At 37.7% G+C, this 11697-nt stretch overlaps 1 non-coding gene across 1 annotated transcript; it reads right to left on the bottom strand.

The window, feature by feature from the left end:
* Positions 1-1541: 1541 nt before the first annotated feature.
* LOC145003680 (small nucleolar RNA R71) lies at positions 1542-1646 on the bottom strand. Its single transcript, XR_013662127.1, has one exon. It is a non-coding gene; the product is annotated as a small nucleolar RNA R71 (small nucleolar RNA).
* Positions 1647-11697: the final 10051 nt, after the last annotated feature.

The raw sequence follows: 11697 nt of genomic DNA on the forward strand, positions 1-11697 counted from the left end.
GTAGATGAATAATAAGAGATAAAAGATGATGTGAGTAAACATTAGCAGCTATAGACTTAGTGCCAAATAAATAACATCCATAGTTATGGACTTAGTGCCTATTGGACAAACACTGGTAGCAATGGACTTAGTACCTGTTAGGTGATGGTAGCTATGGACTTAGTACCTTGCAGTTATGGACTTAGTGCCTGTTAGATAAACATTGGTAGCTATGGACTTAGTACGTACACTGGTAGCTATGGATTTAGTACCTGATAAATGAACTTTAGTAGTTATGGATTTAGTGTATTGGTAGCTATGGAAATAGTGCATGTCTTATAAACCCTCGAAGCACGGGACTTCGAAATGAATGAGTGCAGGATATATGACTCTTAGGGTAGACCCTTAAGAGTAAGGAAGATAATGGGGATGGGTAATTAGGTTGATTGTTTGATGTTTAAACATAATAATTATATTATTGTGGGTCGAAAACCCTATGTACTCACCAAGTTTCCCAACCTGACCCACTCAGTTTATTTATATCACAAGTGTTGATATGAAGTCACATTACACTGAGAGATTATGGAGATATAAATCACTAGTAATGATGAATGTAAGTTTTGTTTATGCTTATGTTTCTGTATTGATGATGACATCCCAAATGTTTTAAAATGAATAAAAATATTTTTCTTCGGAAATGCTTTGATAACGGATTTATCATGTTTTACTGGGAACAAATTCTGCAACATTTTATTAAAAGAGGTACTCTAATTTTTATAAAGCATAAAAAAATCGGTCTTTTTTGGCTATGAAAATAGGGATGTCACCCCCCCCCCCCCCCACACTTCTAGTTGTTTCTTCTTAGTTTAAGTTTTAGTGGCTATTTTATTCATTAAATACCATTCCGTGTGAGTGACACCCGACTTACTTACTATTCTATAATATGATTAGGTACATTGTCTATAAGTGCATAGTTAGTTAAGTTTTGCTAAGTTATAGATATAAATCTAGTAGGTACTTTTGTGCATACCAGTTTTTTTTTTATTTTTTATCTAGACATCCGCCACGATATGGGCGCTTGCAGTTTTGTTTTTAATTTTAGTTTTTTTAGTTTATTTGATTTTATTTATTTTTTGTTCGTTTTAGACATTTTTTTAGCTCTATCTTAGTAGGGGAAAATGGGGGACATCACGACAATGACAATGGAAGAGTACAAGCGACATATAAGGAATGACAACATATGGGGTGTTGATCCACCAACAATCGAAACCACTACAAAGTTTGAACTACCAAGACACATTCTTGGCATGCTAAAGGAACTACTTTTTTATGGGAAGGAGCACGAGGACACTTTTGAGCATATAGAAGAGGTGGTGGAGGTTTCACATTATTTTAATGCTCCAAATGTGAGTAAATACACGGTGATGCTATGACTCTTACTAGTCACACTAAATGGTGAATCAAAAGAAAGGTCAAAATCAATTCCCTTTGGAGCAATCACGAAATGGGCTGATTTGAAGACTGAGTTCATAAACCAATTTATCCTTCCCTTAAAAGTGGCAAAGATTAAAAAAACATACATAATTTTCAATAATTGGAGGGAGAATTGCCATACGAAGCCTGGGAGCGTTACAAGATATTGCTAGACATTACCCTCAACATGACTTCAATGTGCAACAAGAAATCTCGATATTTTATGAGGGAGTAAATGTGTGTACTTGCCAACTTCTAGATTCTTAAGGGCCCATGACAAAGAAGGATCTGACAACAAATAAAACTTTGATTGACGAATTCACTAAGCATTCAAGAGAGTATTACAACCTAAATGATGATTTCTCTAGTGGAAAACCAAGTAAAAAGGGAGGTCAAGACGCTCTTAGTTCAGCAATTGCAAAGCTCGACGCGATGGAATAAATTATCACAGAAATGGGTGGATAAATTAGAGATTGATGCAGATCTTGTTGGGGACCCCATTCTTCATGGTATTGTGAATTGGAGTATAAGAGAGATTGAGATATAGAATAAATTCAACAACTAAAGCATGATCTCTACCAAATAGAACAAGTCCAATCTGGGAAAGTATCTGCTCTCGAGTCAATGCTATTTAGATTGATGGAAGCTAGAGAAAAATGACATGATGCTGCAGATACAACACTTAGAGAACAAAAAGAATCTTTTTTGAGCATCCACACACAAGTCAGGGAATTAACAAAGATTGTGCAAGAAAAGCTATTGGATACACCTTTAAGAAAAGTCGAGCCAAACCCAATCTATCAATTCATGGTTTTTTGTACAGAAAAAAATGAGGAATTGGAACATATCGGGGGTCCTCAATAGAGAAGTAGTCCAATCAGTCACCCAAAGAAAAAAAAGAATGGGGAAAAGAGTTGTGACTCTGTCCAGTCGCCACAACATGGAGGGAATATTGCTACACCGTGGGCAATAAAAGAAAATTATGATTTTTCATTTGTCGAGCCATATCAACCACCTGTTCCTTACCCATCTTGTGTTAAGGAAAATCTGGTGAAGCAAGGAAATGCAAAGTTCATGGAGCATAAAGAACCAGAAGAGCAATCAGAAAAAGAAGAAATTTTTTCGAAACCTCCATTTTCAATGCCTATGATCTTTGGGGTGTTTGCTTTCACAAGACCTTTAGATCAAACCTCAGCGCTGATTGATGAAAAAGAATAGATTGATGAGTCTTATTTTAAAAAGAAAAACCTGGAGGAAACAAGGAAAAAGCTAAAGACACAAGAATGAAGAAAGAACCTAAATGGAAACATAATGAAGAAATCAACCCGAAAATGCTAGAAAGACCGAAAATGGAATTCAACAGAAGGGTTGCCTGCAAACAAGAAAGGTTCAAGATGATGGAGAATGGAGAGGTTACACTTCTACCTGATGCAGCGTAAAAGGGAAGGAGTCTGGCTCACGACTCCTAAAAAAGAAGAGTTTATCAGGAGGCAACCCGAAGTTTTAAGAGTTTGCATTTTCTTTCTTTTTTCTTTCTTTTTAGTTTTTGTTTTCAATTATAGTTTTAATGTAGTTTAATCGAATGATGATATGTTTCTCTATTCTTTGATCTTATTTTGTCGTGTTGAACGAAATTGAAGCAGTGAAGTAGCTTAATTGGAAAAAGCCATGAGATTTTTGAATATTACAATCGAAGACCACATTTTTAAATAAGTGTGGAGTAACTACCTGATGACAGATTAGTTTGAAGAATTTTACAAAAAAAAAAGGTCGAGATTGGTCCTTAACTATTGAGAAGTGAAGATGCATTATTTTGGCTCTAAATGACCTTCTAAGAAATCACCACGACATGGCTATCATCTTCACACCGTGGTATTTGTTATTTCTACTATTGAATTCTGCTAGACCAATTCTCACGATGTGGCATCATTAAACCATGCCATGGCTTTCTAATCTTTCACAATGATGATTTCTTACTCAACACCACGACGTAGCGTTGTTTTCCCACATCGTGGCCCACGGTCAACACACTTTGAGAAGATGGTTCTTTGGTTTATTTATATCTAGCACATTTTATTTACAACATGTTTCAAAATTCAATATCGCCACTACTATCTCAGAGAAGTATGTTCTAATTTCTCCTCTTTATTTTTATGTTCTTTTATTGTTTAAGTATGCAATAGGGACATTAAAACATCCCCAAAATATGATCCAACAATTTCTTTTTAAAATAAAACCATGGTAATCCAAATCATCTCATGAAAACATAAGTGAAAATATTTCAAAACATCATATCAATCACTATATAAAAATCATACATCAAAATATCATAGTAAACATCCCAAGCTAAAGATCTTGGTGTGTGCAATGCAGTCATCCTGAGCTCTTCTCTTTGCAACTGGAAGTACCTGAAACCAAAACTGAAAATTGTAAGCATGAAGCTTAGTGAGTCTCCCTAAACTACCACATCCATACACATAAACACATACTGCAAACACTGGGCCTAGCCCGCTACATTGGGCCCACCCAGCATCAGGCGAATTTGACATCAGGACCCGCCTGGCATCGAGCCCCGCTCGATATACAGATATGTTTCTACAAGGCCCCGCTTGTCTTTGGGCCTTGCCCGCTATATACATACAAACATATAATCATAATCATGCTAGTATATAAAAATGAAACACAACACTATAACTGCTAGTCTTAAGTCCCCGCCTATCTTGGGCCCCGCCCCTACTCTGCTACTAATGAGATATGGAACCTCGTCCACACTCAGCTAGTGATGAGATACGGGCCCCCGCCCACACTCATCTCCCTAACAGGCACATACAAGTATCACAAAGACAAAAAGTGTAACTAAACATGAATTCCTTCCTCGGGTACCACCCGACATTGAACCATAGTTCGAAAACATACATATAAATCTTCCTCGAGCCTCGCCCGGTATCGGACCATAATCTGGAAGCATATAAACTACATTGGGCTAACCCTAGAATCGAATCTAAATCCGTTATACACAAACATACATAAACAGGCCAAAATTGGTGCCTTTGACCCGTTCCTACTGGAGAAAACTCACCTCACACGCTGACTGCAAAATCCCGCGAATAAACCTCTCGCTGCTAACTGGCATATCCCTGAACTGCTGATTACTCGACTCCCGAGCTATCATTACCAACACAATACGTAGTCAAGAACTGATGAATCTTACTTAGGGTAAAATGACCATTTATCCCTGGTCAAAGTCGAAGTCAACACTTGGTCAAAGTCAAAGTCAACGCTCCGAGTTAACTTAACTCACCAAGTGGCTCCTTGAACTTGCCGAGTTCCATAAATCAGAATCCTAAATCACGATACAAATCGTCGAGTCAATCCCTGACTCTCCAAGTTACTTGGCTACTCATGGTCGCGTTTTATCAGATCAACTCGTCGAGCTCTAGCATGAACAAAAACAGGACAACTCACTTCGACTCGTCGAGTCCTTCCCTGGACTTACCGAGTCCCTCAAACTATTTGATACAACTTAACGGATTAATCCCTGTACACTTCAGTCCACACTCTAGACCTCTTATACACTCTCGAAACACTATTAGAGGGGCAACGTTTCCAACTTTACCCATTAATACCTTTCCTACAAGGGTTAAGCTCAAACCCTAACTCCTTAAGACATAGATTCTTGTCCAAAAGCCATAGTATTCCAAACTAATGTGTATTAACATAGATCCAAGCCTTAGACATCGTTTTCACACGTAAAGTCTCTACCTTTTCTTCCATGCATGGCCTTTTGGGGATTAAAAGGCCATAATAACTCCTTAAAGCTTGCATGAGGGTTCCAATGGCACAAAGTTCGCACCTTTATGCCATAACAACGATTAATGATCCCATATATGATGGAATCCTCACTTGGGACGTCAAAATCCCAAAAGTTATCATTCTTGGACCATAAACCTTCATAAAAGAACAAAATGAAGAGATCTAATGAACTAATGGCCAAGATAGAAACTTGATTACCAAAAAATGATGGAACTGACGTGATTTAGCTGAATCTACTAGCTTCTTATTTCTTCCCCAAGCTCCTCCTTCTTCCTTAAGCTTCAAAGCACTCAAGAACACTCAATAATAGCTCAATATAACATTATGGTTCGAGATTTAGGGTTTGGACAATGGAGGTTGTAAATGAGGTCAGGGGTGTCCATTCTAAATGAAATTATGGTATTTTAGACCATAACTTCAACAAAAAACCATAAACACAAAACTCAATATTGCAAATGTAACGTCCGTAGATCCGGGCTAGTCAATTTAGAGATAATAGGGGTCGAAAATGACTTTTTGAAAAAAATTATTTAGAATAAATAATCTTAACCATGTTATATAACATGTCTCAAGGGTTCCATACATATAAAGAACACCAAAATCCGAGGTATAACGAAGAAGTTATGACCCGTCAAAGTTTCACGACGAAACTGGCACGGCACCGGGAAGACGTAAATAGTGAATTTATGATAGAGCGACTTTTAAATTTAGTGATCTAAATGAAAGGCGTAGAATATGTTCACCTGAGAGCGTCCATAAAAAGAACGCCTAAATCTGACTTCGTATGAGGAAGTTATGATTTTTCTCAGATTTGGCTTAACAGTATACGATCCGAAACTCGAATTCTATTTCGAGCGGCTTTTGGCCTACGCGACCTAAATGAGAGTTGAATATCTCATTAATAGGGACTTAATATATCATTAATAGGAACTCAATGGTAAAAAGACAGACGAAAACAGAGTCTATATGAAGGAGTTACGAATTCTTCGTGGTCATTTAACAGTCTAATCTCCTCGTACTGTTAAATTTAAGATCGGTCGAGAATTAGCCTATGGAGTCTAAATGAAAGTTGTAGATCTTGTTTTTACCTACGTGTGGATATAAAGAATGTCGAAAACGGAGTTTGTATGTCAAAGTTATGGATTTTTGAAAATCGGATAATTTTCACACTGTGTGCGATGCCACGTGTCAGCACCAGGCTATGCCTGGCTCACGATGTGAGCACCTTAATACTCACGACGTGAGTGACCCTCCAGCCTCCTATAAATAAGAGGTGAAGCCTTATCATTACCAATATAATACGTAGTCAAGAACTGATGAATCTTACTTAGGGTAAAATGGCCATTTATCCCTGGTCAAAGTCGAAGTCAACACTTGGTCAAAGTCAAAGTCAATGCTCCGAGTTAACTTAACTCGCCGAGTTGCTCCTTCAACTTGCCGAGTTCCATAAATCAGAATCCTAAATCATGATACAACTCGTCGAGTCAATCCCTGACTCTCCAAGTTACTTGGCTACTCATGGTTGGGTTTTATCAGATCAACTCGTCGAGCTCTAGCATGAACAAAAACAGAACAACTCACTTCGACTCGTCGAGTCCTTCCCTGGACTTACGGAGTCCTTCAAACTATTTGGTACAACTTAACGGATTAATCCCTGTACACTTCAGTCCACACTCTAGACCTCATATACACTCTCGAAACACTATTAGAGGGGCAACGTTTCCAACTTGACCCATTAATACCTTTCCTACAAGGGTTAAGCTCAAACCCTAACTCCTTAAGACATAGATTCTTGTCCAAAAGCCATAGTATTCCAAACTAACGTGTATTAACATAGATCCAAGCCTTAGACATCGTTTTCACACGTAAAGTCTCTACCTTTTCTTCCATGCATGGCCTTTTGGGGATTAAAAGGCCATAATAACTCCTTAAAGCTTGCATGAGGGTTCCAATGGCACAAAGTTCACACCTTTATGCCATAACAACGATTAATGATCCCATATCTGATGGAATCCTCACTTGGGACGTCCAAATACCAAAAGTTATCATTCTTGGACCACAAACCTTCATAAAAGAACAAAATGAAGAGATCTAATGAACTAATGGCCAAGATAGAAACTTGATTACCAAAAAATGATGGAACTGACGTGATTTAGCTGAATCTACTAGCTTCTTATTTCTTCCCCAAGCTCCTCCTTCTTCCTTAAGCTTCAAAGCACTCAAGAACACTCAATAATAGCTCAATATAACATTATGGTTCGAGATTTAGGGTTTGGACAATGGAGGTTGTAAATGAGGTCAGGGGTGTCCATTCTAAATGAAATTATGGTATTTTAGACCATAACTTCAACAAAAAACCATAAACACAAAACTCAATATTGCAAATGTAACGTCCGTAGATCCGGGCTAGTCAATTTAGAGATAATAGGGGTCGAAAATGACTTTTTGAAAAAAATTATTTAGAATAAATAATCTTAACCATGTTATATAACATGTCTCAAGGGTTCCATACATATAAAGAACACCAAAATCCGAGGTATAACGAAGAAGTTATGACCCGTCAAAGTTTCACGACGAAACTGGCACGGCACCGGGAAGACGTAAATAGTGAATTTATGATAGAGCGACTTTTAACCTTAGTGATCTAAATGAAAGGCGTAGAATATGTTCACCTGAGAGCGTCCATAAAAAGAACGCCTAAATCTGACTTCGTATGAGGAAGTTATGATTTTTCTAAGATTTGGCTTAACAGTATACGATCCGAAACTCGAATTCTATTTCGAGCGGCTTTTGGCCTACGCGACCTAAATGAGAGTTGAATATCTCATTAATAGGGACTTAATATATCATTAATAGGAACTCAATGGTAAAAAGACAGACGAAAACAGAGTCTATATGAAGGAGTTACGAATAAGAGGTGAAGCCTTATTCAATATAACATTATGGTTCGAGATTTAGGGTTTGGACAATGGAGGTTGTAAATGAGGTCAGGGGTGTCCATTCTAAATGAAATTATGGTATTTTAGACCATAACTTCAACAAAAAACCATAAACACAAAACTCAATATTGCAAATGTAACGTCCGTAGATCCGGGCTAGTCAATTTAGAGATAATAGGGGTCGAAAATGACTTTTTGAAAAAAATTATTTAGAATAAAAAATCTTAACCATGTTATATAACATGTCTCAAGGGTTCCATACATATAAAGAACACCAAAATCCGAGGTATAACGAAGAAGTTATGACCCGTCAAAGTTTCACGACGAAACTGGCACGGCACCGGGAAGACGTAAATAGTGAATTTATGATAGAGCGACTTTTAACCTTAGTGATCTAAATGAAAGGCGTAGAATATGTTCACCTGAGAGCGTCCATAAAAAGAACGCCTAAATCTGACTTCGTATTTCGAGCGGCTTTTGGCCTACGCGACCTAAATGAGAGTTGAATATCTCATTAATAGGGACTTAATATATCATTAATAGGAACTCAATGGTAAAAAGACAGACGAAAACAGAGTCTATATGAAGGAGTTACGAATTCTTCGTGGTCATTTAACAGTCTAATCTCCTCGTACTGTTAAATTTAAGATCGGTCGAGAATTAGCCTATGGAGTCTAAATGAAAGTTGTAGATCTTGTTTTTACCTACGTGTGGATATAAAGAATGTCGAAAACGGAGTTTGTATGTCAAAGTTATGGATTTTTGAAAATCGGATAATTTTCACACTGTGTGCGATGCCACGTGTCAGCACCAGGCTATGCCTGGCTCACGATGTGAGCACCTTAATACTCACGACGTGAGTGACCCTCCAGCCTCCTATAAATAAGAGGTGAAGCCTTATCATTACCAATATAATACGTAGTCAAGAACTGATGAATCTTACTTAGGGTAAAATGGCCATTTATCCCTGGTCAAAGTCGAAGTCAACACTTGGTCAAAGTCAAAGTCAATGCTCCGAGTTAACTTAACTCGCCGAGTTGCTCCTTCAACTTGCCGAGTTCCATAAATCAGAATCCTAAATCATGATACAACTCGTCGAGTCAATCCCTGACTCTCCAAGTTACTTGGCTACTCATGGTCGGGTTTTATCAGATCAACTCGTCGAGCTCTAGCATGAACAAAAACAGGACAACTCACTTCGACTCGTCGAGTCCTTCCCTGGACTTACGGAGTCCTTCAAACTATTTGGTACAACTTAACGGATTAATCCCTGTACACTTCAGTCCACACTCTAGACCTCTTATACACTCTCGAAACACTATTAGAGGGGCAACGTTTCCAACTTGACCCATTAATACCTTTCCTACAAGGGTTAAGCTCAAACCCTAACTCCTTAAGACATAGATTCTTGTCCAAAAGCCATAGTATTCCAAACTAACGTGTATTAACATAGATCCAAGCCTTAGACATCGTTTTCACACGTAAAGTCTCTACCTTTTCTTCCATGCATGGCCTTTTGGGGATTAAAAGGCCATAATAACTCCTTAAAGCTTGCATGAGGGTTCCAATGGCACAAAGTTCACACCTTTATGCCATAACAACGATTAATGATCCCATATCTGATGGAATCCTCACTTGGGACGTCCAAATCCCAAAAGTTATCATTCTTGGACCACAAACCTTCATAAAAGAACAAAATGAAGAGATCTAATGAACTAATGGCCAAGATAGAAACTTGATTACCAAAAAATGATGGAACTGATGTGATTTAGCTGAATCTACTAGCTTCTTATTTCTTCCCCAAGCTCCTCCTTCTTCCTTAAGCTTCAAAGCACTCAAGAACACTCAATAATAGCTCAATATAACATTATGGTTCGAGATTTAGGGTTTGGACAATGGAGGTTGTAAATGAGGTCAGGGGTGTCCATTCTAAATGAAATTATGGTATTTTAGACCATAACTTCAACAAAAAACCATAAACACAAAACTCAATATTGCAAATGTAACGTCCGTAGATCCGGGCTAGTCAATTTAGAGATAATAGGGGTCGAAAATGACTTTTTGAAAAAAATTATTTAGAATAAATAATCTTAACCATGTTATATAACATGTCTCAAGGGTTCCATACATATAAAGAACACCAAAATCCGAGGTATAACGAAGAAGTTATGATCCGTCAAAGTTTCACGACGAAACTGGCACGGCACCGGGAAGACGTAAATAGTGAATTTATGATAGAGAGACTTTTAACCTTAGTGATCTAAATGAAAGGCGTAGAATATGTTCACCTGAGAGCGTCCATAAAAAGAACGCCTAAATCTGACTTCGTATGAGGAAGTTATGATTTTTCTAAGATTTGGCTTAACAGTATACGATCCGAAACTCGAATTCTATTTCGAGCGGCTTTTGGCCTACGCGACCTAAATGAGAGTTGAATATCTCATTAATAGGGACTTAATATATCATTAATAGGAACTCAATGGTAAAAAGACAGACGAAAACAGAGTCTATATGAAGGAGTTACGAATTCTTCGTGGTCATTTAACAGTCTAATCTCCTCGTACTGTTAAATTTAAGATCGGTCGAGAATTAGCCTATGGAGTCTAAATGAAAGTTGTAGATCTTGTTTTTACCTACGTGTGGATATAAAGAATGTCGAAAACGGAGTTTGTATGTCAAAGTTATGGATTTTTGAAAATCGGATAATTTTCACACTGTGTGCGATGCCACGTGTCAGCACCAGGCTGTGCCTGGCTGTAGCCAGCCTGGCTCATGATGTGAGCACCTTAATACTCACGATGTGAGTGACCCTCCAGCCTCCTATAAATAAGAGGTGAAGCCTTATTCATTCCTCACAGCCTCCTATATCCCCGAACCCCCCCTCGAAAAGCCTAGGGAACCTCCTAGCACGGGGCAGAAGCCCGAGAGTGCCCAATGGCTCTGAGAAGAAGATCCTTTCGGCTCGGGAACGCTGCTGCTCCAGTGGCACCTGGTTTTGAGAAAAACTCGTTGTAAATGAGCTACGCCTACGCTATTTTTAATGTAGTTTTTATTTTATTATAGTAACGTTATTATAAACTTATAATAAATACTTGGGCTTTTATTATGGGTTATATAAGTATTTTTTAACGCTTATATAATAGTAAAATAGCTAGACTATTATTTTGTCTCGGTGAATATTAAACTAAACCCTAGTGGTAATGATACTAGGTTTTGTCGAGGGAAATTGTTTTAAGAGTAACGAAGCGCTGTCTGAATTCAGAATCACCACCTTATCAGGTGATTTCATGGTCCCTTTCATCTTACACATATATATGAGGTATTTAATGTAAATTACATGTTATGTGTGCATATTTTCTGAATACTTGTTGTCTATGTTGGGTGAAATATTTTATACACATTTTAAATGATTTAAACTGTATAAGTAATTTATATCCACAAAATGTGCTAGGAAAAATATTGGTAGATGTAATAGTTGTTGTGTGAACAAATA

This window comes from Lactuca saligna, chromosome 6, assembly GCF_052625555.1.
Source record: "Lactuca saligna cultivar CGN05327 chromosome 6, ASM5262555v1, whole genome shotgun sequence".
Taxonomy (NCBI): domain Eukaryota; kingdom Viridiplantae; phylum Streptophyta; class Magnoliopsida; order Asterales; family Asteraceae; genus Lactuca; species Lactuca saligna.